This window comes from Cavia porcellus, unplaced genomic scaffold (assembly GCF_034190915.1).
Source record: "Cavia porcellus strain 051 isolate PalLab524CR breed Dunkin Hartley unplaced genomic scaffold, mCavPor4.1 scaffold_9, whole genome shotgun sequence".
Classification (NCBI taxonomy): Eukaryota; Metazoa; Chordata; class Mammalia; order Rodentia; family Caviidae; genus Cavia; species Cavia porcellus.
The window spans coordinates 9849950-9875254 of record NW_026947492.1 but is presented as its reverse complement, the minus strand read 5'-3'; the positions used below and the strand labels follow the sequence as shown (position 1 = coordinate 9875254).

The window sequence follows — 25305 nt, the reverse complement described above, 5'->3', positions numbered from 1 at the left end:
CATCATCACTATTCATAGGTGCCCACATTTGCTGATCTCAGGCCAAGTGCTCCCCAGGGTACAGCATGTGTTGCATGACTGCTTTGGCTGGTACCTCAAAGCCTCCTGTCCTGCAGGCTGTCCCTGCTGCTCCTGCTTCCTTACAGTCCCTAGATGCTCCCCACACCTGGGATCCAAGGTCATGGTCCCATCATCATGATTCCCAAAACCCATCTTGATGCTGCAGCTGAGCAGGTGACCAGCCCCACTGCCTGCTTCCTTTACTCTGGGGACTTGGGCTCACCTGGTGTGTCCATCTGATGGTCTTATGAAGAATGAGTTGAGGTGCTGGTCTCCTCCCTCCCAGAAGACCCAGTCCTTTCCCCTGAGATAGCAGTAGCATCTCTAAAGCGCAGAGGAAGAAGCCCTGATGTGCCCATTGGCCTTAAGTCATACAAATAAAACAAAATATATGAAATAAATATGTCAAGTGATTTTCCTGAACTAACAATACAAATTGCTCCAAAGAGTTATCTTTGACCCCACATAGAAGAATCTGTTTTAATGGTTCAAATGCCACCATCTGAAACACTCCATTTTACACAGGCACATGTACACACACATACACACACACACACACACACACACACACACACACACAAAACCATATTCAATCTTTATGACAATGGAAACCATCATCCCTTTTGTAGATGAGAAAACAGACTTAAGGAAGATAAGCAGTTTACTTGGCTTTTTAGCCTAGGAGCACTCCCCCCATCTGTATTATCCTGCCTCATGAGGTGATGTCCTGGGAGCTGCAGGACCCAGAGAGGGTGGGTGGCCAGGCTGCTGCCTGGCCTGGATGAGGATGTGAGGCACAGGAAGGTCTCTTTTGTTACCTCAGTATGGCCCCAAAGAGTCATTAGGAAAAACCAGGGCTGAGGGAGGTGAGGTCAAGTCCTCAGAAAGCTCAGTGGCCCAGCTGGAACGGACAAGAGGCAGAGCACCTGAGGCTTGGGTTCTCTAAGGCTGGGAGACCAGTTCCTGCTAACTCCCTACCTCTATCTGCCTCGCTCTGTCTGTCTCTGTCTCTGTCTCTGTCTCTCTCCCTACTCACAGACTGTTCCCCTGCAAGGTGCCGGAGCCCCCTGACACTCCAGCAACTCCTAAAGCCTGAGTCTAGGGCCTCCTGAGTCCATGCCCGGGGAGGGTCCCCCTCCCTCTGCAGACCCTCTGCCTACAAGGCAGTGGGGGCGGGGTGCTTTTTGGCTCTGTGCTGGCTGAGCAGAACGGATGATATGTTTTCACTCTGCTGTGTTCAACAGTGCAGATCGGACAGGGAGCGGAAACGAGAAAGATAAGTGGGAAATAAATCACCCAACTTGATTTAGTCATAATAGTAAGGAGAGGGGGATTGCTGAGCAGCGATCAGAGCCTCAATCAGCAGCGCGGGGCAGGAGACGGGCTTCCTCTGCCCTGCATCGGATTTCTGCCACCTCTGCAGAGGGCAGTGCTTCCAGTGAGGGATGGTGGGAACCACTGTTCGGCCACTGTGAGCCCACCGGGACGCCTGAGGCACAGAGGCCCACGCTGCCTGAGAATCCCATGCCCTCCATGGGCAGTGGGCAGGGGCGTCACAGTTGTGTGTCCACTGAAATCTGTTCCTTGCACCTGCAAAGGACTTCTGCCTATTTAGTATCTCAGCAGGAGGTGACCTGGGAACAGAGAAAGCTCCAAATATGCATGTAGCTTCTGATTCTTCTCTTCCTGTCCTTCTGCTCCTGGAGATTGAACCGAAAGCCCTTGCACTGAGCTACATACCCAGCCGTTATTTTTACTGAGATAGCGTCTAACAAGACACCCAGATTGGCCTTGAACTTGCACTTCTGCCTCGGCTTTCCAGAGTGCTGAGCTGCCAGGCACGCATCACCATACCTGGCTGATTTCTCTTATTTTTAATGTTCTTCACAAACCATCTCAGTCTGCATTTTTCCCCAGGCAGGACTGGGCCCAACTCCACCAGCCTGGTCTTTGGGGACATTCTGAAAAAATGAAGTCACTTTCTCCCCACCTATCCTGGTTTCTTGCTCGTTACGGTGCAGGAAGCCTTCCCCTGGCGCCGTCCCTTGCATTCCTAGACCGTTCACCGTGTCTGCATGGAGAACACACTGCAGGAAGGCAGAAGCCCTGTGCTCAGAGTCTGGGACCATCGCAGCATGCCATGGGGGGGACGTAGGCAGTGACTCTCAGAGGCCTCAGAGGCCTGTTAGGGAGAGGACTGAGTTAGTGACGTGGGAATATCTATTCCAATTCGCGAAGGGGTATCTGCTCTGGCAAGTTATAAAACACCGTTCCCACCGAGGCTGCAGAATTACTTACAGGAGCCACAATGAAACCAGACAACCTTTCAATCAAGCTGCCTCTTGTTCCTGCTTCAAGGCTGGAGAAATAAATATCGAGCAAATAAAGTTAGTCAGCATCTGAGCATTTTAATGAATAAAGAGTAGCAGGGTGGCCCCGAGAGTGGGGAGGACAGGCCGTGAGAGGCTGCTTGTCAGCTGTCGCCCACTCTCCCCCGCCCGCCATGCCTGCCACAGCCCCTGCCCTGTCTGTGCGGATCCTTCCCACTCTGGTCCAGAGCCCTGGAAGTCACATGTTCCCTGTCCTGTGCAAGGCGTAGACATGATGGGCATGTCATGATGGCCATGGTGAACACGATGAGGACATGACCAAAGCAGGGAGCCATGTGACTTTGTGCCCAGGCCCTCAGACAGTCACATCCACAGCAGACAAGCAGAGCCTCTGATCTGTTTACTGCTCTCTAGAAGGAAGGCTGAACTCCAGATGAGCTGAGACGTGAAGAGGGGTAATGTCACGGCCCCAAGATGGGGCTTTTCAAGTTGCTGTTGTAGCTAGAACAAGAAAGTGCCAGTTTGCTGAGGGGCCCAGCTGGTGTAACGTCAGCAGGAGTAAAGGGCAGTTTGGAGACACGCTGTCTTGTTGCCCTGCTCTCTGTCCAAGAGAAGAGAGCTTGGCCTGGAAAGGAAAAGCAAACCCCAGCAGGCCCTGAGCCTGGGGGCTGCAGGCCTCAGAAGTGACAGAGGTTGTATGAATCTAGGAGCGTCTTCTGGTCCACTTCATTCCCTCCCTCCTGGGCACAGAGGGGAGACATACCAGATGAAGCTGCTAAACCACCGTGGCCTCTCTGGGGACCCCACAGGACCAGAAAGCCAGCTAGAAGTGGGGAGAAAGGCAAACGTGACTTCACTCTTCAAAGTGGGAATGTGGGTGAATGCTGCCAGTGACCCAGGGATGAGTTTAATGCCAGCCTCAGGCAGGCTTCTAGGACAGCGACGATGGGTAATTTGGGACCAAAGGAAGGCAGGGGGACTCAGCAGAGCTCAGGCTGGGTTCACCGTAAACTTGTCATGTGACCAGCCTCTCTTTCTTTATGAAAGACTGATAGATCAAAAGAATGTTCTGGGTACGGAACGAAGATGTCAGTGAGGCACCTGTCACAATCTCTCATGGCAAGCCTTGGGGACAAGCTGAGGACTTGTCACCCAGATAGTATCCAGTGAGGAGCACTCACAGCAGGCCAAGGTGGATGAATGCTTAATGGAAAAGCATAAAGTGGAGGGACACGTTCTAGGCTGTGGGACTCCTCTGTTCTTTTCAGGATATGGTCAGTGACTCGGGTGAGGGGTGCAATTTCATGAGTAATGAAATTTGCCAATGACCTAACACTACAGGGGGCAATAAATGCCCTGTACAATAGTAATAATAAGAAAAATAAAAGCTAATAACTAATGCTTTATAGCACTCACCATGTGCCATGCACTGTTCTTAAACACACATTTAACTTTTGAGGTAGGTGATAGCCACATTCCCATTTTACAGGTAAGGAAACTGAGGGCTAGGAGGTTAAGGTCATGGAACCAGATTCCCGTTCAGGCCACCTGGCCCCAGAGCCTGGGCTCCTAATCCCTAGCAATGAAACAGATGTGATAGCAAGTCCCTTCGGTGGACTGGAAACATGACAGAACAGGAGATGAAGTCTGACAGGGGTATGTGGGATCTACGGTTTCTAAAGGACATGGAAACAGGTGGGCTATAAAACTTGTCAGCAGCATATCTGAAAACTCAGGGGGGTTTGATGGCTGTGTCACATCCGGAATCAACAGGGTGATGAGGCTCCAAAGAGACAGCCACAGTGAGGCCCAGGTTTAGACACAGGGCTCTGTGTTTTTAACAGGACCGCACAGGCCAAGCCACAGAAAAGGGTCAGGCGGTGGAGTCAGGAGCTTGGGATGGTAGTACACCAGCTGCTGAGAGGTGAGACAACCTGGGAGGGTGCCTGGGGGCCAGCGTGTGCTCACAGTGTGCTCCTGAAGGGGAGACCTGGAGTCCCAGGGCAGACAGCACAGCACGGCCTGGCCCTGCGTGCAGGAGCACAGTCTAGCTCTTCAGCCTCAGCTTCCTGGCTCCTCCCCTTCCAGCCCACTGCAGAATTTTCTCTTTCAGCCTGTCTGACTCCATCTGGGTACTTTGTCCTGCTAATTCTGAGGCTGGGAGGGCGTGTGCACTCTTTAAGCCGTGCAGCCCTAATTAGAAGTTCCTGACAGCTTGTTTGGGGCCCTGTCAGCCTGTCTGACTCGCCTTGCACCAATAAGTAAAAAGGAAAATTGCTATTCTCCCCGTACCTGGATGCCTAGCGTCATGGTGAGCAGCCTGCGTGGTGGGCGCTCGGCTGAGTGCTCTGTGCGGGGCACACTGTGTGTACTGAGTCAGCCAGGCAGGCTGCCGGGAAGGGCTCTGTCCCTCCGGGGTCACCCAGAGCTCCAGTGCCTGGACCCAGAGGGACTCCATAGCAGCAGCCAGCTGAGTCTGCAGAGACACAGATGACTAGGTTGTTCATAGCCGGATTTCAGGCACTTTCTGCCTTTGAAAGCCCACGTATGTTCAGGCCCAAAGGGTCACAAAGCATAGGAGGTTCTTTCCCCCATGACCATTGCTGGCATGGGTGGGCACTCTTGGAGGACGTGAGTTGGATGTTATACTTTTCCAGTGACAAGGGAAGTCTTAAGCTTGATGATCTGCCTCCAGAGTCTTCAGAATTAAACACAAGAACTAGACGACCCAGGCTCAGACCTCTCTTTTGCCCCTGATAAACTATGTGTCCTTGGGCAAGTCTTTCTCACTCTCTGGACTTACTTTTGACATCTATAAAATGAGAGCAATAACTAAGTTGTACGGACTAAATAAAGCCTTCAGAACAGTACCTGATACTGTAAGTACTTTGCAAATGCCAGCTTTTATTGTTTTTATAAGACATTTAACTTGAGTCTTATAGTTAATGGTTTGAATTCCAGTTACATTATAAATTAACCCTGAAATCTTGGGCAACATACCTGAGAGTTGTTATTTCTAAAAATAAGTATAATAACAGTACCCTCCCTAAGGGTTATTGTGAGGACTAAATGAATATAAAACACTTAGCACACTACCTAGAACGCAGGTCAGCAAATGACACGCTACCTTGGTACTAGTCAGCTCTATAGTGATGTAACGAAATACAGGAGATAATCAGCTTAAAAAGAGGAAAGGTTTATCAAGGTTTTGGAGTTTTCGGAGCAAGCTCAGTTGGCCCTGTTGCTTTGGGTCCTGTGGCAGGCAGCATGTCTAGTAGAAATATGTGCCAAGGAAGCCCACTCACCTCACAACCAGTAATGAAAGAGAACAAGGAAGAGCCTGGAGTCCCACAGTCCCCTTCAGGGGCAGACGTGACCTAACTCACTACTGAGTCTCTTAAAAATCTCACCAAACTTCCCACAGCACCACAGGCTGGGGACCAAGCTTTTAACACCTGGGCCTTTGGGGGACTCTGATCCGAACCCTGACAACTTGTTTTTATCAATAAAGTTTTATTTGAATACAGCCACTCTCTTTCCTTTAAGTACTGTTTGTGCTCCTTTATGTAAGTGCTCATTAAATTCTAGCTGATGTTACTAACAAGTCACTGTAATTGTAATTCCCACATTGCTTCCCTACAGAGCTTGAGGCCCTACTTGTAGGCACAGAAAGCTAAGATTTTCTAACCAGAGAGTATTTTAAAGGCCTTCTACGATGAGGATGGGATCTTTGAACATTTATCTTATTTATGGGCATTTTTAGAAAAGAAAACTAAGAGTGATGTTTAGTAGTGTCACACACCTTCCCCTTGACACATCTTTCTTTTTTTCAAGGGTCATCAGAGACTAGAGAGCTGCCTCTCTTTGGGCCTCACTGATTCATTCTACCATGAGTGAATATCCCTTTCTTCTTGGGTGCACGGCCCACTCTTGCCCTGAGGAAGCTGGGGCTCAATTTCAGGTACCTGGAGCCGTCTGATCATTAGAAGAAGGCGCTCAGTTCTGCAGGGACTGAGTTCATAGCCTCTCGCTCTGTTTCGTTGGTGCTGGTCCACACACGGGGGCTTGTGCAGGGCGGTAGGAGCCACCTCCATCTTCCAGGCCAGGAGAGGCAGCATTCTCCCCCATGCTCAGCCACAGACCGGCCCGTGTCCAGGGCAAGCAGGGAGGGTATGAGTGTGCCCCGGGCAGGTGGTGCGGGGGAGAGGCAGGAGCCAGTATGGCAGTGCCCCACTGACTAGCACACAGGCAGGCAGGATATTATAACTCAACTTTTACTCTGTGTTCTGGACACTGCTCCAGTGCCTCAGATGTGCAGCCGTTAAAATATTAATGTCTGGCATGTGGCAAACATTTGAAGTATGCTGGGACCTGGGAGCTGTTGAGCGGGCCTTGTTGACACAGGGCCTCACCTGGGTATTGTTTGCTATGTAAATGCCAAGGATTCCTCCCTGAGGTTGGAACCTGCTCTTCTCTCCTGTGCCCATTTCCTCCTGTGCCTGGGTGGGTAAAGAGGTCTGTTCTCTGAGGCCAGCTCTGTGCCTGGCACTGGACTGGGCACTTGGAAGGCACAGGATCAAGTGGACATGGCTATTCACTGTCCACCAGAAACCCACTGTGCCCAAAGGGGTTTCCAGTGTCACCAGGATTAGAATACAGCATAGACAGGACAGCCAGGACAATGCCTGGCATGCACAGTACCCCTCTGTGTCCATCCCAGCTGTTGCTGGTTGATATTGACAATAGTGATGGTATTTTTTTCCCAAGCTCCCAAACAACCATGTAGCGCTTATCAACACAGGAAGCCACCTCCAGTCAATTGGAACCAGCCTGAGATGGAACCCATTTGTTGTCCCCAGTGGAGAAAAGCAATATAAGAGAGATTCTGCTGATGAGAGGGGCCCTGATGGGGGACAAGCCTTTCCAGCTGGGTGAAAGCCCTCCAGAGAGGTGAGGCCATGCGGAAGAGGCAGCCTGCGTGGGGAGGTGGGACATGCACAGGGAAGGACAGGGAAGGCAGAGGGCAGAGTGTGAGAGGGCTGAGGGGCAGGGACACTTAGGCAAGGAGTGGCAAGGACCCTAGCCAGGCGTGGTGACTCGGTAAAGGCTGCCCCCCAACTCTGGCTCTCCCCAAGAGTGGTTCTTTACCAGGTAAAAACCTCAGGAAGCTAGGCACATGCAGACCTGTAATCCCAGCACCAAGGGAGGCTCAGGCAAGGAGGATTGTAAGTTCAAGTCCCACCAGGGCAACTTAGGGAAACCCTGTCTAAAAATTAAAAATTATTAGAATTTATTTTTAAAAATATTAAATATTTTAAAAAATAATTACAAATTAAAAATAAATAAAAAGAGGGGGGAATGTTGCTCAGTGGTGGAGTGCCCTTGGATTTGATAAAAATAAAAAGAAAGTTACCTTGAGAGAACTTTCCTTCCTCTAGAAATCTAAAACGCCTGCTCTCTCCAGAACTAAACAGCAAGCAACTGCAAACCCTGGTGTTGGGGTGTGTCTGATATCACCAACCGTCAGCCAGACGCTGTCCAAAAAGGACCAGAAAATAAATATTTTAGGCTGTGAAGGTCTTCAGATCTCTGTCACAATGACTTACCATGCCGGTATAATATTCCAACAACCATAAACAATCCCTGGACAAGAGGAGATGGCTGTGTTTTAAAAGCATAAAGCTTTTGTGGACACTAAAATTCAAATTTCATATAGTTTTAATATATCACAAGCTAATATTAACCCATAACCCTCGGGTTGCACCAAACAGGTGGTGGGCTGGACTTGAATCCCCGACCAGGTGGAATCACCATCTCAGCTGTGATGAGCACTGCTGGCTGCTGCTGGCTCCCAGGGGCCGCCCTCTCCACCGTCACCAGGTGTACTATCTGTTCCAACGGGGCTTCCTCTGTGAGAGTAGAGGAACGAGGAAAGAGATGGTCAGATTGAGCTTTGAAAGAGAGAAACCCCGAGCTTTTATCCAGGCACAAGTCTGAAAGCTGCCTACAGACCTCTCCATAAATGGTGTCGGAGAGGGTCAAAGACCAAGGCCTTGAGGCCCAGAGAGGGCAGGCACCTTGTTCAAGGTTGTTCAGTTGCTCGGTAGTCCAGCTGTGCCCAGAGCCCTGCTCTCCAGTGACGGATTCTTTCCTCCACCGACTGTGAGATAAAAGGGTCTGCAGGTTAAGCATCTTCTTGCCCCCTGGCTCCGGCTGGCAGGGGCACCCCTGGCCTTTGCTGCCATTATTGTTCATGCCCACTCGCAGCTGCGTCTCTCTGAAAAGGGTACAACCACCAGGCCCCAGCATCAGGGTAGTAACAGGAGAAGTAAAACATGATAAATTGCTGCTAATGCTGCTGGGTGACTGAGATAAAGGCTTGATTGTTTGGGCAGCATAAATCAACGCCCTAAGCTGGATGGGAAATAAAGCAATAATTTAAATCTATTTTCAGGGTCTTGTGGGCCGAATGACTGACCAGGAATTGATATCTGAGGGTAGAATAATGGGTGGGAGAGGGTGATAGATAGTCAAACTGCACCAAGGAGATATCTACGTACTCCCCCAGGCCTGTCACAGCCCGCTGGGTGAGCTCCGGGCAAAACCAACTCCAGCCCCTGTTCCAGAAAGAGGTCCCTGTAACCCACATGCCTGTCTTCCCCAGACAGGCCACCCGCTCAGGGCCTCAGCCCCTCCTCCAGGTGTCCCTGCCACTCCCTGCCACCCTCACACTTGGTGGAGGAGCTGATTCTGTCAGTCCTGTGCTGGGCACAGAGCACTAAAAATGCACAACACAAGCTGGGCATGGTGACACTAGCCCGGAATCCCAGCTACTTGGACTGAGGAAGGAAGACCATAAATTTGAGGCCGCTTTGGGGAATTTAGCAAGACTCTTGTTTCAAAATAAAATAAAAAAGGTTCCACGGGTGTATCTCAGAGACAGACTGCTTGCCTAGCATGCACATGGCCTTTGGTTGGATCCCAGCACAGGAAAAAAAAACAGGACAAAATTAGCAGATTATAGTTGCCATGTTGGTACATCACACGGCGAGCGCTCAACATACAGAAAATTCGCAGCAGACAATGACTGAACAGCACAAAGTCTCAGTGGACATTGGCTGCTGCATAGACAGGGCTGGGGCAAGGAGCCAGGGAGCAGAGGGGAAGAGAGATGTCTCGTTTGTCCTGGGAAATCTGGGAGGGTTAAGGAGCACTGGAGAGAAGACTGAGCTGAGTGTGGAAACAAGTGTGGGGTCATCAAGGAAGTGGAGGACAAGAACCAGCACATGCGAAAGCCAGGGCGAGAAATCACGGCCACGTCCATGAGCTAGGGTTTCCATTTTCTGTCTAATTAATTAGTTAATTAATTAATTTTGAGTAGACAACTCAAATTGTTTGCATTTATCATGTACTACAACATGATGGTTTGAAATCATAGCTTCTGTTTTTAATTCCTGTCTCCCTCCCCTTGGCTCTGTCTTCCTCCTGGTCCTGCCTCCTTTGGGCATCAGTGACCCATACGGATGGGAGGGTGAGCACAGTCTCGGAATGATGTGATGTCACTGAAAGGCCCGTGCATCGGGAGCCCAGGCTTTGTGACCCAGATGTATCACTTTGTAGACTTGCGAGTTCCCTTCAAATCTTTCGTGTTCTTTTTCCTCCTGTCGAAAATAGCAAGGTGCGGTGTTCAATGAGGTGATCTTTAAGTCTCTGGATCCTTCTGGGCTCTTACATACTTTAAGTGATTTCTGGATGGGCACTACCTGCTGGCCCTGAGATACCCTTTGAACCTCTAAGCAAGAGATAGGATCTTGGTAGGTTTTAATAAATGCTTGGCAGTGGGTTACTTTAAGACAGATGCCCCTGTCTTTCATAAAAGAAAAAAGATAAAGTTTCTCAAAAAATATGGAGCTACAGATGGTCTCATATCTTTATCCAAACTCTAATAACAATAGGACAAAATTCATACAGGTACCATAGCATTTGCCATGGGGCAGGGAATAGTTCAAACAATTTAGATACATTTACTCAGTTAATCCCATAAACCCCTCTAGGATTAGGCTGAGCTACTTATTAACCCCATTTCAGCCTCCGCGAAATGGGGACCCAAGAGGACGGACAGCTCACCCAGCACCACGCAGGAAGTTTTAAAGGCAGGGTTTAGGCTGGGCAGTGAGGCCCTAGAGGCTGTGCTGCTAACCACAGTGTTCTCGGCACTGTGCTGTCTGCAGACAGCAGAAGTGGGCAAAGAGGAGGCAGCTGGCAGGTGGGCAGCTTCCTCAGCAGCAGTGCCTGGATTGCCGGGGTTCTGCCATCCTCGCTACCCAGCAGCCTCCACGCCACCTCCACAGCACCGTCTGTCCTGCACAGTCAGGATGGATGGGCTCCGCAGAACCTGTCAAGGCCGGACAAGGGGCCACATCTGAGCCAGTGACGGAGGTCGTAAATTTTTATGTTCATTGTTTGTTTTGTTTGGTGTAATTAATGGATCTATTAAGCTCAATCAAGCTCTGACCTCCTTTACGACCATTATAAATCAGCTCCAATGGCTCTGAAAGGGGCTGGTGTCATTTCACAGGTCTCCCTGGGAGTCAGTGGTCATTCCATGGATTGGACCTTGGAAACACTGCAGAGGGTCAGGAGAAGAAAAGGCCAAGATGGGTCCCTGGGGGCTGTTAGGCGTGGAGATGGAAGCTATCAACAAGACCTTGAGAACGGAGGGGAAAAGAGCCGTGGGGAAACTGAGCCAGGAAGTCTTGCTACAACTCTGGCTCTAGTAACATTTAATTTTTTGTGTTTGTATCAGTCTGGGCTGCAGAAGGGGAGCTGGGAGGGCGAAAACAACAGAATCTCCCACGTCTTATCCTTTTGTCCCTAAAAATGGTTTCCTGAGGGGAGAACACAGCCTCAGAACGGGAGCTGGGCATGGTGAGGGAAGAGGAAGGACAGACCGAGAGCCATCGGCCTGGAGCAGGGAGCTGTGAGGACAATGACGGGTGTCTCTTTCCGGGCTTCGCTCTCTGGTTTGGTGAGCAGAGTGACTGAGTGTGACGGGGCAGGGTCACAGCACATTCTCAGCTATTAGGATGAATGAATCCCCAGGACACCAACCAGGATGCTGCTGGCATGCGTGTGCCTTAATAATAATAAAAAAGAAATAACAAAATACCATTCTCCATCATTAAAATGCAGAAGCAGATAAAGAGCAGCTCGTGTGTAATTACCAAAAATTCCTATTTCCATAAGAAACCAGCACTTCATAAATTTCCAACCTGAGCCTTTCTTTCCAAGGAAACTGGGTTTCTATGCATATAGAAATTCAGTAATTGCTCCCAAAACTGTGCTTTTCTATGTTAATGAATAGCTGGAGTTGCCTTTGCTTATAACCCCAGATGGAGCAGATTCCCTCCCCAGCTCTGTATCGGTCAGAACCCACCCTGTCTTCCCCCACATTACACCCATTTAATGCCCCCAGGTTTGGGTTTCAGGAAGACTGATTTCTTCTCCAGGGGAAGAAGGGAGGGGAGAGGACCTGCCAGTCAGGAGCCCAGTTCTGCATTTTCCCAACTGCATTTGTATTCTTCTTTACCAGAGGCATGCATTTTTATTTCAGTGCAATGTTTTTTTTTTACAAAAAATAAAATAAAATAAATGCACTATTAGATTTTAAAATGTACGGCATTATATAGCTCATAATGCCATGGTAGATTTTAAACCTCTAAAAGCATATGCATTAGAGCAATTTTCTAAACTAATATAGCAAGAGGTCCACAAAAGCACTGCAACATTTGATAATAGTTGCCATCTTCAGCCGGGGATAATGATGTTAACAAATGTAATGGGAGTAATGAGAGGAGATTCAGAAAGCTGCTTTTGTTTAATTTTTTTATAATGCAAATTCAGTTTGGGAATAAAAGACGGGGGAATGGGGGAAAAACCCTCTTATTTGAAATGAATCTTACTCTTAACCGATGATAGGCTAGTTATGAGCAGAAGTGGCTTGAATGTGAAATTAAACAATCCACAGATGCAATTATTAAGGTGATGGGAACAAAATTGGGGGGAAAAACAGCGTCAGAATTGAATCTTCTTCCTGAGCCCAGAATCACAGATGTTTGAGTAAAGAACCCCCTCGTTCATCCCTGAAGTCCTCTGTGCAAGTCACAGCCAAGCTCCAGAGGTGCAGGCTCTTAAGCCTGATTCTAGGAGCTGCTTTACCAAGGACGGAGTCATGGAGGAGGGCCTGCCCTGAAGTGTCACCTGAGCCAGGGTTTGCTATGGGATTCTGGGAGCCTTCATTAAGCCACACAGCAGATTCCATTCAAGGATTTTAGCAAGGTATTCTTCCCCACTCAGTTTTCTCTTCTGTAAAATGGAGCAGTAGTTAGCACATTTGTGAGGGGGTGGCTAGTGTTTTAATTCCTTAAAAGAATAGCGGGTAGCCCAAGGCTGAGCAACCTTTAACTTTTCTTGACGTCATTTTCCTTTGTCCTTGGCTGAGCTCAGTCTGTGCCATGAAGCAGAAATCATAACCATGATTTTGATGTGCAAAGGAGAAAGCCTGTTCCAGATGCCATCCGCAGGGCTCCTCCTGGGTCATTTAGAAGGATGCATGATTGTCCTGATTTCCTCTAGAAGATGGGAACAGTAAAGCTGGGCCTGCTGGAAATTGTTCTCCAAGGATCTTCCCATCCTGGAAGCAGGGCTGGCTGGACAGCAGTCTTTACCCAGCTTTATGTGGTATCTATGCAACTTTGAAGAGAACCAGCTCCAGCTGTATTGATAAGGGGTACCATGTAGCTTAGCTATTAAGAGTTACTCAGCATGTTCTCTTTGAGTCTATTCTATTTCCTTAATCAGATTGTCAACTTGCATGGGACAGAAATTTTTCTGTATCTACAATATTGTCCACAAGGGCCTACCCAGGTGTTAGACTCAACAGACATTGTCCAATTGCTGCTATTTACTAAGCCTTTGCCATATATAGACATTTTCTAAATATTTTAAATAACTCATTTCATGTAATAAGAATAACCTACCAGATAGGCATTATAAAAATCTGTTTTACAGATGAGGAAACTGAGTCATGGGAGTATCAAGACACAAAGAAACAGATTAAACTTGAAATCAGTAGTCAACCTCTCTAATTCTAGTCCTTAACAGTAATGCTGGATATGTGGGTAGAGGAGCTGTACACTTAGGACATTTGTCCATTCTATCCCATGGCTCACAGCCAGGATGCCACGCCTGGCAGACAGTGCAGTCCAAAGAAATCTGGCTGCTACCTAAGAGAAAGCTTTGGGGACAAAATGATTCTGAAAAGGAGAATATTGTAAAATAATATGATCTTATGAGGGTGCAGAGAACTGAGAAATATAAGTCACAGTCACTAGCTTCCCCAATTTACAGCTTTAATTAATCTGAAATTACAACATGGAGTTTTATGATTAGCAGGGACATCTCAATGAACAGGGAAGAATCTTTAACGCTGACTCCAAGAGGAATGTGACAGATAAAATTACCACACAATAACAGGGTGGTACAGAGGAAACAGAGTAAAATAAAAATTCAAGGCCATCAGAACATAATCTGTCTGCAGGACAAAACCCCTGCATCCCTTGGGCCAGGTCAGGTCTGGGAATTTAGCCTTCACGTGTTACTAAGGCCCAGTCTGGGCGGGGACTCTGAACCAGTCCTCCTCCTGCTGCCTGGGTCCATCCCCACATTAAACTCACCATCAGGGCTCACTGGTTTCCTCAAGGGCCTGGTTGGGACCAGTGCCCAGGAGTTTTGTCTTTTTCCTGAGACTGATGGATCAGACTTTCCTGTTGCCCTAAAGACGCTGCCTTATTGGGGCACCTCGGATGAAAGTTCGCCTCACGGCCAATACTCAGAAAGCAGAGACTGGGGTTTGGGATTGGGCGGGAATCGCATTATATAACCATCAACTTCTCCAAGAGTTTATTGAAATGAATAGCGTTTATAAAAACTCTGTTTGGTTACTTGTGGACTGAGTTTGTCTCCATTTCTCACCCACTCTCTAATTCGTATGTGGAGGTCCTAATCCCACGTTACTGGATTGTAAGGAAGTCATTGAGGTTAGATGCCTTCATAGCATGAGGCCCAGATCTGACAGCTGAATGTCCTTACAGGTCTCAGGTTTGTCCCAGCGTCCAGCAGAACCAAGCTGCTCTCTGAGCCCATCCCGTGCACTGGTGCACAGTGTGCCAACTCTGTCATTGACCCCGTGCCCATGGTGCCTCCAGAGAACCTGAAAATTCCCTCCTAGGAAAGTGTGTGTTCCTTATGAAAATGAAAACGCCATCAATGTCTCAGGTGCTGGGACGTTAGGTACCTGAGTGGGAGCCTCTGTTCTCAGGAAGCACATCTGGGATGGGATAGGTGAGCTGACATGGGGAGTTTTTGTCTCCATCAGGGGGAGGATGGAGAAACAGAGAGGAGAAAGCCACAAGGACCCCCAACACTTTGGACTCCATCTTTTTTCCTTTGGGAGCCAGAAAGCTGATCGTATTTCTTCCTATCATGTTGTGATTTCCAAAAGGCAGTATTTATTTAATTACCCGGGCCAGGAGTGACGCTCCTAAACAGAGTCCCCCGTCACAGGTATCTACTTGTTGGTCAACACCTACCTGTGGGCAATCGTGTCTGGGATTGCCTCAAGGGCTGCCACAAGTACAGGCTTTTACAGGTAACACGAAACCCACTCAGTTGTCACAGGAACCATACCAGACCATCTTCAGAGCGAGAGGGAGCTGGAATCTGTCTGCACCGATATGCACATGTGAGCCCAGGCCCATTGGCGTGGCTCTGTTTCCCCGTGTGAGTTGGTCATGAAGGTATGTAACTCCAGAGCTGCAACCTTGCCAAGTAATGAGGCTTAAAATGCTATTCAGTCTGTTGTTTTCATTTTGCAGAGGAGTAAACAAAGTTCTAATCCAAGGTTGTTAACTTGTGATCAGTGACCTCCCCAAGATTATATATGATCTGCCTGACCAGGTCAATAGTTCCATAAAGACTCTAAGAATCTGCACTTCAAAATAAAGGCCCCAGGTGGTTTGGATATTTGGATAAATGGGGACAAAATGAACTGAGGGACTAGCCCAAGCTACCAGTAGCAGAAGTGGAGCTAGACATTGGGCTTCCTTCTTCCGTTCATGTTGGATACCTGTATGGTATTTTCTGGACACATGAGATTTGCACAGATGTGTCCTTGGGTGGCTTCTCCCTTCCTGCCCTGCAGTGAACCAGAACGACTCTGTGTGTGTGGCCCAGAACACATGTGATAAAGCGATTCAGGGTGCACTGGGCCTTCGCCTTTACACTTCTCTTTCTCAGCCCTTAATCCTGCTGGATTATCTAAACTAAATACTGCATCTAGATTGCTTTGTTCCCTGGAAACAGGGCAGCCCAGAGACATGGCTAAGGTAGAAGTGATCTAACTCCAGCGTCCCACTTCCCAAGGCTTCTAATTCTCCTCGTATAAAATAAGAGCGGGTGAATGGACATAACCAGTCAACAAACCAAATGAAAACCTGGGCAGAACAAAAATAAAACCAGGGAGCTAGGGAACACCTCACATTAGTGGAAGCAGCTCCTGTAAGTTGGGAGGGGAAAGATGAGCCTGCTGCTGGGCTGGAGGGGACCACCGGGAGGCGAGGCTGGTGTCAGGCTGACACTCAGCATGGTGTGAAAACAGAGGCTGCCCTTGGTGGCTGACGGGTTCCCTGGAGAATCCCTGAAGTCAAGTTCACTGGACTAAGACACCTTCCCCTTTTCACCTGTCTCAGAAACGGTGTGACTCAGAGGAATGGGCGTACATTCTGAAATCACTCTGCCTACCCCATTTACTGACAGAGGTTGAGAGTGAGCCCCAGTTATAAGCACAAGTTATTCTGCACAGGACACAGCACAAATCACCTAGCTGGCTTCCTGTCTTCCCTCCATGGAACACTTGGGAATTTAGTATTGGAAACCTGAGCACTAACTAGAACAGCAAAACATTCGGAGACGTGGGAAGGTGGCAGAAGGATGGAGAAAGAGACAGGCACCTGTTTGAGATTCTTGGGGTGTCCTTCTGCGTAGAGGCAAGAAGATGGCAAGATACACAAGTAATGACAGCAAGATACCAAGTAAGCTGATTCTCATCTATATTTGTCTTCCCGAGTCAGCTTTTCCACTCATAATGGGAGCCATTCTTGGCCACTCCCCAAGCGGTTCTGAGCCTCAGAAAAGGCAACCGCCCATCATAGAGAACACCGGCGTGTGTCGCGCAGCCCATGTTAGTTGTGGTCAGCGCGAGGCTGAGAAGAAGTGTTAGCAGGAAACAAAACCTCTTCTGTGTTGCTGGGGAGCAGAAAGTATCTTCTTTCTAGCAAAGGAAAAGATGCAATGTCTTAAAAGACTATTCATACCTAGGCTGAACTGGCTTCAGTGAGGATTGTCCAAGGTAAATTTCAGCTCTCAGACTGAATTTACCCATCACCCGGCTCTACCCTGTCTTCTGGAGCCCTACGAGTGCTCTCTGAGAATGCGAGCTCATTTTAATAGCAGCCTGAGCAAAATAAAATTAGTAAGGTGAATCTGCTGGAGAGAAAATCATATATTGCAAGTCAAAGGCAAATGCATGCTATTTTTAGATTCTGCATTGTAGGGGTTTAGGCATTCCCCGCCCCTCCACACCCCCCAGACTTCCCTCCCTCAGGACTGGTTACTCAGAGTCAATGGTGTACCACACACACACACACACACACACACACGCATCCTGACACACAGGCGCACCTTGTCAGCGCCCCACTTAGCTCAGTGCGTTCAACACCCACCTGCTGTACACGGGGTAAATGGAAACCCTTTGCTCCAGCTCCTCTGAATGAAGCGCTCTCTGTTAGTCACCAGCAGCCCGGCTGGGCCCCCGGTGGAGAGTTCCATCCCCGCTATGAGGTACCAAAATAAATGGCTTTTGAGGCACCATGGGGAAATATGCTTAGACTCGCATACAATTCAAACAATTATTAATACTTGCATTGTTCCTGGGGTGTGGGTGTGTGTGACATCTACCTTTTCCCTTTGGCTGGAGCAAAACAAGAGAACCTATGTTCTCATCGCCAGCACTCCCGGCCCGACTCACCGGGGCGAATGCTAAGTGTAATGCTAAGGGGGGCCACGCTTGGCCCCCTCCCTGTGGCACCTGGTCCTCCCCGTCGGTCTGCTGGTCTGCCTGCATTGACCCGTGTGGTCCAGGCTGGGGAGATGGATGTCAGCCTTCCAACCACAGGATCTTTGCAACTTCAATTTTTGCCATCTATCTAAAACAATAAAAACATTAAGTGAGTGTGGGTTAGGGGAGGGTAGGAGGCGCGAGGAGATTAGGGGCTACAGATGTTCTGACCCACCTCGCTGGCTTGTAGCGAGGACAAGGAACAGATGTGCAGGTACTCTGAGCTTTACTGCGAGTAAGTCTGAGGAATGATAATTAAGGTTTTGCCTTTGTTTTTTCTGTTTTGGTAGTTCATTATTATCATCTTGCTGCTTTGTTTCAGGTCTTTCTGACCAGGCTCTCTCCTTCCCACCCTCTTTTGCTTCCTCATTTTCTTTTTCTTTTCTTTTTTGTTTCATTTTTTCCTTCTAGCATACTTTCTTCTTTCTTCTCCCTCATCCTCTCATTTTCTCCTTTCTTCATAGGAGTTTGGAGCAGGAACTTTGCAGTCTATTGTATGACCCTAGATAGGTTTTTTATTCTCCAAATCCTCAGTTTTCTCATCTGCATAGTGGGATAATATTACTTGTGAGTGTCCAGCTAGGTCATTGGAGTGCAGAGTTGGGCCACGCAGTCCCTGGAGAAGTGGTGGTGATAGTTGTGGCTGTTATTATTCTCAATATCATTGTCATTATCCATCTCTCTTCCCAGCTTCCTGGGGCTGAAGTGCTGAGCCAGCTCTGGAGATAGACATTTGTCCCCAGGGCTCCCACAGTCTTTGGGAGGTAACAGTCTTGCCTTGAGGTATGGTAATTTGAAGACATCAGATTCTGGCTGAGGTTGGGCTGGTCAAAAAGGAAAACTTGCTTTTAGGTCTTGGAAAAACTCAGAAGCAAGTGGAAGCTTACATTCAGAGTTTAGATGACAGGACGGGTTAATGGGTCTAAAATCCATTTGTCACTTGGGAACCAAGGTTTCCTGGGACCAGAAAACTAGCAACCACAGAAACACAGTTGGTTTCAGTGTCAATATTTGCCACATGGTGAGTAAACAAAGTCTCCAGGTCACAATCCAGCTGTCAGGCAGGGGCTTGTGGTGTGCACTGGGCTGAGCTCTGAATAGCAGACCAAAGAATTCCAATGGGAGAAAGAACAAAAAATGTCTTCCCGGGTCCCCCTTCCACCTTTAGGTTAAGGGTACAGGCAGCCTGGATGACGCTGAGATGGAATAGCCACAGTAATTGAGAATCGAAGATGTGAGAATCAGGGATTTGCATCAAGGAGTTACCCTGAGGGCTCCAGCCTGCCTGTCCCTGGTCACAGGTCACCTAGGCTGTCTACCAGGGCCCACATCTCGTTATCTGCATCCTGATGGCATGACCCAAAACCGCAACCACATTTTCAGGGAAAGTACAAGTTTGTGATACTAATTTAAGAAAGCTACAAATTCAGACTTATCATGTAGACACATTAGGAGGTTACTATCTGCATTCCAGAAAGTCTCCTATTTACAACAGGGGTGAGCCACAAGAATTCTTTACTGACTGGCTTCCTCTGGATCATTCGGGGGTTGATGTAGATGTGACAGAAGCTTTGGGGGAAAACAAACAAAGGGAACGAGTTAAAACCACTGTTGATGTTTCAATAGATGGAAACGGAGATAAAACATATCAGATATACCAGTGAAATTCAAAAGGAATCAAAAATTGAGTAAGTATACAATTTCTCAAAAGGTAGATTAAATATTGTTTTATTCATGCGTGCAACAAACATATATTGAATACCTACAACACAGCAGGAGCCAGGAAATGTAATAGAAGACCTAGGCTTTGTTTTCAAAGGCTTTCCAGGAATGCTAAACCAACCTTGTGATGTGGAACGCCAGCAGGAAACACACTGGACACGCAAAGGAGAATCTACAGCAGACTGCAGGAAGAGCGTGGAAGGCTTCCTGGAGGAGGCTTGAAGCTTAAGATTCTTAAGAAGGTAGATATTTGCCAGCAATGAGATAGGGGAAAACTGATCCCAGAAGAGGGAACACATTCTGGCAGGCATCAGTTCCAGGAGAAGCCACTGGACAGTGCAGGGGCGTGTGGAGCATTACGGGGAAGGAGGACAGAGACCAGCCAAGGTGGGAAAGGGCTTTCTGTGCCTCGAGTCTGAACTTTGCCTGCAAGCAGTGTGGCTATTGTATGGTGCTATGCAGGGACCCACAGTCTCATTCATGTTTTAGAAAGCTCAGTGGGGCAGCTGCGAGATCTCCTGGGAAGCTGAATAGGAGAGAGGCCAACCAGACTGCAGGCAGTGAGGGCCTGGCCAGTGTTGGGAGAAATGGAGAGTCAGGCTCCAGTGGCAGATAAGGGGGTGGAAATCACAGAAAGAGCTGTGAGCACCTCCCACACGTGTTCCTGTGCCCGCAGTGGCAGCCAGCATGTGCCTGGTGTACATTTGGCATGGTTGCCTTAGGAGCTACGAAGTTCCCAAACTACGCCCAAGTGTGCCTTTGGGGCACTCAGGACGGAAGGTGGAGCAGTCACCCAAGCAGCGGCGGGTTACAGACGAGGAGGGGTGGAAGGAGGGGTGGACAGCAGAGGTGGGCTCCACCTGACTTTGAAGATGCAGGAGTAACTGTTTGGAAGTAGGAATGAGCCAGAAAAGCCACCTCCTCAGCGTCTGCCACTGGTTTTGCCAAGGGGGTCTTTCCCCCAGTCCCCAAGGTCCCCTGAGGATGGCTGCCTGCTCCCCCGCCTGCCTCCAGCTGCATCTCATCCTGTATTCAGTGACAAATATTGAACTGTTTTCCAGAAGTGTTAATTGGGATTTTTAATTGACCATAAGCAAGTTATCAAAGCCTGTTTATCTCTACCCACTGTTTATCCTCTCGGGCACAGGCTCTCGCAGCGTAGTATTGGGGCTCACTAGGTGCCCACCTCCTTACCACCCATCCCTCCTCTCCCTTCCCCATTGTACCTCATTTGAGACTAAGAGAAAACAAAACCAACTGCCCTGTGGTGGAGACACGGCCTGTGTGTGTAAGGGCCGGCAGAGATCCCTAAGGGACTCCGTTCCCCTTGAGGTCCCATGGCATGTGGCCCTGGTGAATATCTCAGAAGGGTGACCTGCTCCTGCTCAGACTTACTCCAGCTGTGCTCCCTCTATCGCCCAGGGCCTGCCCTGTCCCTGCTCCCCCACATTCATCAGCGCCCCTTCTGCAAGGCCTGGGAACTTGGTTTGTTAGTAATTTGGTCTGCCTGCTAGGAATTAGTTATTGATAGAGCAAAGTAGGCCAGTCAATAGCTAGTTGGTCTCTATTTCTAACCTGATACTGGCCCTGCAGATGGAGCCACGGCTTCTCTGGGCTTGGGTAGGAATCGACTGAGTATCCTCATAGTCACAGGGGTGCTGGGCACATGGGCTGTGTGCTGCCTTGGGGCGAGCGGGCTCTGGAATCTCCATGTTTTATTGGCATGGAAGAATAAGACATGATCTGATGGTCAAATCCCCAAAGCTGCCGTTGATCCCCTCCCCATCTCTGGGCCGTATCATTTTTGAGACAGTCTGTGTTCGTCTTATTTCCTGAGGTTTCGGACAGATCTCAGAAGCCTTGGGAAAGTCCGAGAGCACTGTCATTCTTTCTTGAACATCTGTCAAGCAGAGGCCAGGCTCCACGGTCACTCGTGGGCTGAGTTGAACACAGCCGGGATTCTAAACCAGCTCGTCCCAGCTCACACAAATGTAAGGTCTCACCAAAAACTGGAGATGCCGGTTCCCACGCGCCCTTGTGTCACATTTTCAGTCACTAACTCTCCACTGTGTGTCAGCCTGGGCTGCCCTTGTGCTGATTATCAGTGGATCTCTAGAAATGATGGCCAGGTAAAGTCCAGAGGGGCATGGGCAGTGTTGGAGGCTGGGCCCCCTGGGCTGAGGTGTACGTGCAGGGGAGGAGCAGAGGTGTGGATATCTTCATTGACAGTATGTGTCCTCCAAGAAGCAGCTATTGGCACAGTAGAGGAGGAGACTCTTCAGACCATGTCCCTGTGACCCCTGGGGAAGGACAGGGAGCAGGTGGAAAGATAGGCAGGGGTGGCCAGCACTATGGCCCCCGTGCACATCAGCTAGGAGCATCCTGAGCTGAGTAAGGAGTACTGAGGTGAAGTTGCCATGAGCAGGAAGGTGGCCCAGCTAGCGGTGGTCAGCCCACCACACTCCTCACGTCCACTGTAAGGCTGCCTCATCCTGTGTCCTAACATCCAATGTCTTATGGCTTTGGCATCTTTCTTTTCACTGTGACTCTGTTCCCGGAGGTGACCTCATTAGGTCAAATATCTCATTTCTGAGCCACTCTCTTTTATAACCCAGCAATTCCAAATCTGGGCAAATACTCATAAAAATTGAAAGCCGGATCTCCCAAAGGTATTTGTAAACTCATTCATAATACTATAATTGGTATTCACACCAGTGAAGGGAGAAACAATGCAAATGTCTATTAAGGTATGAGTGGGTAAGCAGAATTCACTATATGCAATAGAATATTATTTATCCTTCAAAAGGAAGGGACTTTTCATACATCCATAAAGTGTAGATAAATCCTGGCTGTGTTAGTGAAATAAACCTGCCACAAAAGGGCAGGTACTGTATGATGCCTCTTACATTCTAAAGTTGCCAAACACATAGAGGCAGGAAGCAGAAGAGAGATTGCTGGAGGCGGGGGTAGAGAAAAGGAGAGACTTAATATTTAATGGGAACGACGTTTCAGTTTGCAAGATGAAGCCTTCTGGAGACGGACGGTGGTGGTGTTTGCACAATGACACGGATGGGCTTAACACGCTGACCTGGGCACTTAAAAATGGTGCAGATGGTAAATCTGAGGTTATGCTTACTTTCACTCCACACAGAATTTGGGGGGAAAAAGTCATGTTTTACTGTAAGAAAAGAGAGACACAAGTAGTGGCCCCTTGGTTTGCGTAAGCATCTTTATTTTGCATCACCCAATCAGGGTATTCACAGGACAGTACAGAAGTCCTGGACTGAGGCTAGAAATCAGAAAGGCCTGCCAAGGGTATTCCTCGCAGCACAGGAGCTGAGGGCAGTGGCTGCGTCCAGGAGGAAGCTGAACGCAGGGACAGGAGTCAGCAAAATTTAGGTTTAATCTCAAGGCTGCCAAGTCCATGCTGTGTGATTTCGGATGAGTGGGCTAACTTCTCTGAGCCTTATTTTTTTCTTCTTGATAAAACGAGGTGGCAAAACTAGCCACATGGGAGCTATTATGAAACCACAGGCCACCTGGGCTGTGTCTAAGGAGGATCCTAGCAAATAGAAGGCCCTTGTTAAATGCTAGCTCCCCTATTAGTCTCTGAGGAGTCTATGGAGGAGGTAGGGCTTTCAGGCTGTTTAAATGCCAGTGGCTGCCTCGGATGACAAGGGAGGTTGTACTATTAATGGGCCAGCATGTGAGACGTCCTTTTCCAAGGTGTTGGGCAGGGATTTAACACACTGGAAGTGAGCTGAATAGTGAGTAGTCGGTTTGTGGTGCTAACTACAGGAGATTAGCATTTCCAGCCCACATGTGAATGCAGATAACTTTGAAAGGAGAATAATTAAATCCATGCTTGGCAACCTGGTCTCCAGCCCAGCACTGGGGGGAAGCAGAGACCAGAGGAGCTGGGTCCTGGGCAGTGAGGTGAGTGTCCCAGGCCCTTCCCGCCCCAGGGACGCTACACAAAGCCTCCCCTGAGAAGATGGCTTTGCATTGGCCACTGAACAAAACCAAAGCTGGTGTGGACTCTTAACTCCTGCTTGTCTTTAGAAAATAATCAGCAAAGTGCACATTATCCATTGACGATTTCCGTCCTAAGCTACACTCCCAGTGTTCCTTAAAAATTCTTGATATATATTTTTTGATATATATATATATATATATATATATATATAATATTTGAGCTTTTCTTTTATGATTCCATTTGGCTGACATTTATTGATCGTTATTGTGTGCTCTAAATGCTTTGCTTTTATGGTGTTGTATTTAACGATAACCTACATGGCAATTCTTGTTATTGTCTCCGCTTTATAATTGAAGAAACTAAGGCTCAGTAAATTATGCAGCTCACCCAGTGTCACATGGCTGCAGGAGGTGGAGCCAGGATTCAAGCCCAGGCTCCGTACAGCCACTCAGACCTCCAACCACCAGACGAGTCTCTGCGTTAACCCCTTCTGGACTGCCGCCTGGTCCTCACCCTCTGGGTCTCTCTGTAGGCCTCAGCGTTGTAGCCTTTGGGACTTCTGTGGTTTCCACAGCACCACTGTTTCCTGGTTCTTCTCTATATTCTTCCTTGGGTTGTCTTCAGGAGCATGTCTCTCTCTGTCCACCCTCTACATTTGGCTTCCCCCAGGCTCAGTTCTCAGCCTCGTGTCTTGTTCCCAGGGGTCTCTAGATGTGTTTGTCCACTCCTCACTGTAACCGCCCATCATGAATGGGACCACATATGTCTAGTGGCCCAAGCACGCTCCACACGTCTCCTAATGAGCTATGCCCTCCCTCATCTTAAGTCTGTTTTTGCTTCTTTCTTCCTTTGCTGGGTTAACAAAACCATCATCTACTGGGTCATTTATAATGGAAATTATAGCGAACATTATGTGTGATGTGTGTCTCTCGTCCCTGAACCTTATGAATAACCAAGTCCTCTTGAATCAACCTTCTAACTAGCTAAAAACTCTGTCTTCTTTTATTCCTGCTGTCATTGTTCTTGTTTAGGATCTTGTAATAGTTCCCTTGAACTTGTATTGTCTTGCTTCTGGTATCTTTCCATAAATCCACTCACTACACAGCTACCAGGTGTCTTTTCTAAAGCCTGGTCTGTCATTATGCTCTATTTCCTGCCTTCCAATCATCTAGAGGCTGACTTTCAGGTCCTTAGCAGGTGTTCAAGGCCAACCACAGTCTGGCTCTTGCATACACCTGAACTCATCCTCCACCTGCCAGCCTTCTGCACTAAGCTTCACTGGTGTTAGCTACTCACGAGTCCTGTGAAATAAATCATATATTCATCTCTGCTCTGCAGAGCAGGCAGCTCGAAATCTGATCTATGATGCTTTCTTCACCCTTCAGTCAGATGCATGATTCTCTTTTCTGGGATCTCATCAGTTGGTTCAAACCACCACAGCACAGCTATCTGTCTGAGGATGTATTTCCTGGGCAAGATGTCACAGGAACCTTACTGTTCTCAACTGTGGCTCTCTAGACCCCAGCATTCACGTGACAGTACATGACATGGAGGTGTGGCTGGATCATGCTACTTCCGTTTTATTTTGAGACAAAAATACAACAGGTATTAGGAAACTATGGATGGATATATATTCTTATTTTCAAAAAAGCATAAAAAATAGAGCCTAGAAAGGCAGAGGGGAGGAAGTTTCCATTCTCTGCACTGAGCCACACAGCATTTAGAAAAGCACTTGAAACAACTCATGTTAAAAAAAAAATCTTATTTGTATAAGGACAGGGGACTGAAGGCAAACTGAGCATGATAGCCCAGAATATTTTGGTTTGAATAAGGCTTTTAACATTGATCATTAAAGTGTTAAGCTGGGAAAAACTCAAGGGCCATCCAGTCCAGTGCCCTCACATTACAGGTAAAAAAACTGAGATTCTCCTCCCCGCAAGGCTCATTTTCCTGAAGTGATTAGAACAGGGCCCAGGATCTGT

General features: G+C 48.2%; 1 protein-coding gene and 1 long non-coding RNA gene across 4 annotated transcripts in view; one reads left to right on the top strand and one right to left on the bottom strand.

Moving 5' to 3' along the window:
* Dscaml1 (DS cell adhesion molecule like 1) overlaps positions 1-25305 on the top strand; it is a 300532-nt gene that overhangs the window by 65497 nt on the left and 209730 nt on the right. The gene's annotated exons all lie outside the window — the stretch shown is intronic.
* LOC111757652 (uncharacterized) lies at positions 16542-17428 on the bottom strand. Its single transcript, XR_002791956.2, has 2 exons — positions 17231-17428; positions 16542-16779 (listed from the first exon to the last, which is right to left on the bottom strand). It is a non-coding gene; the product is annotated as an uncharacterized LOC111757652 (long non-coding RNA).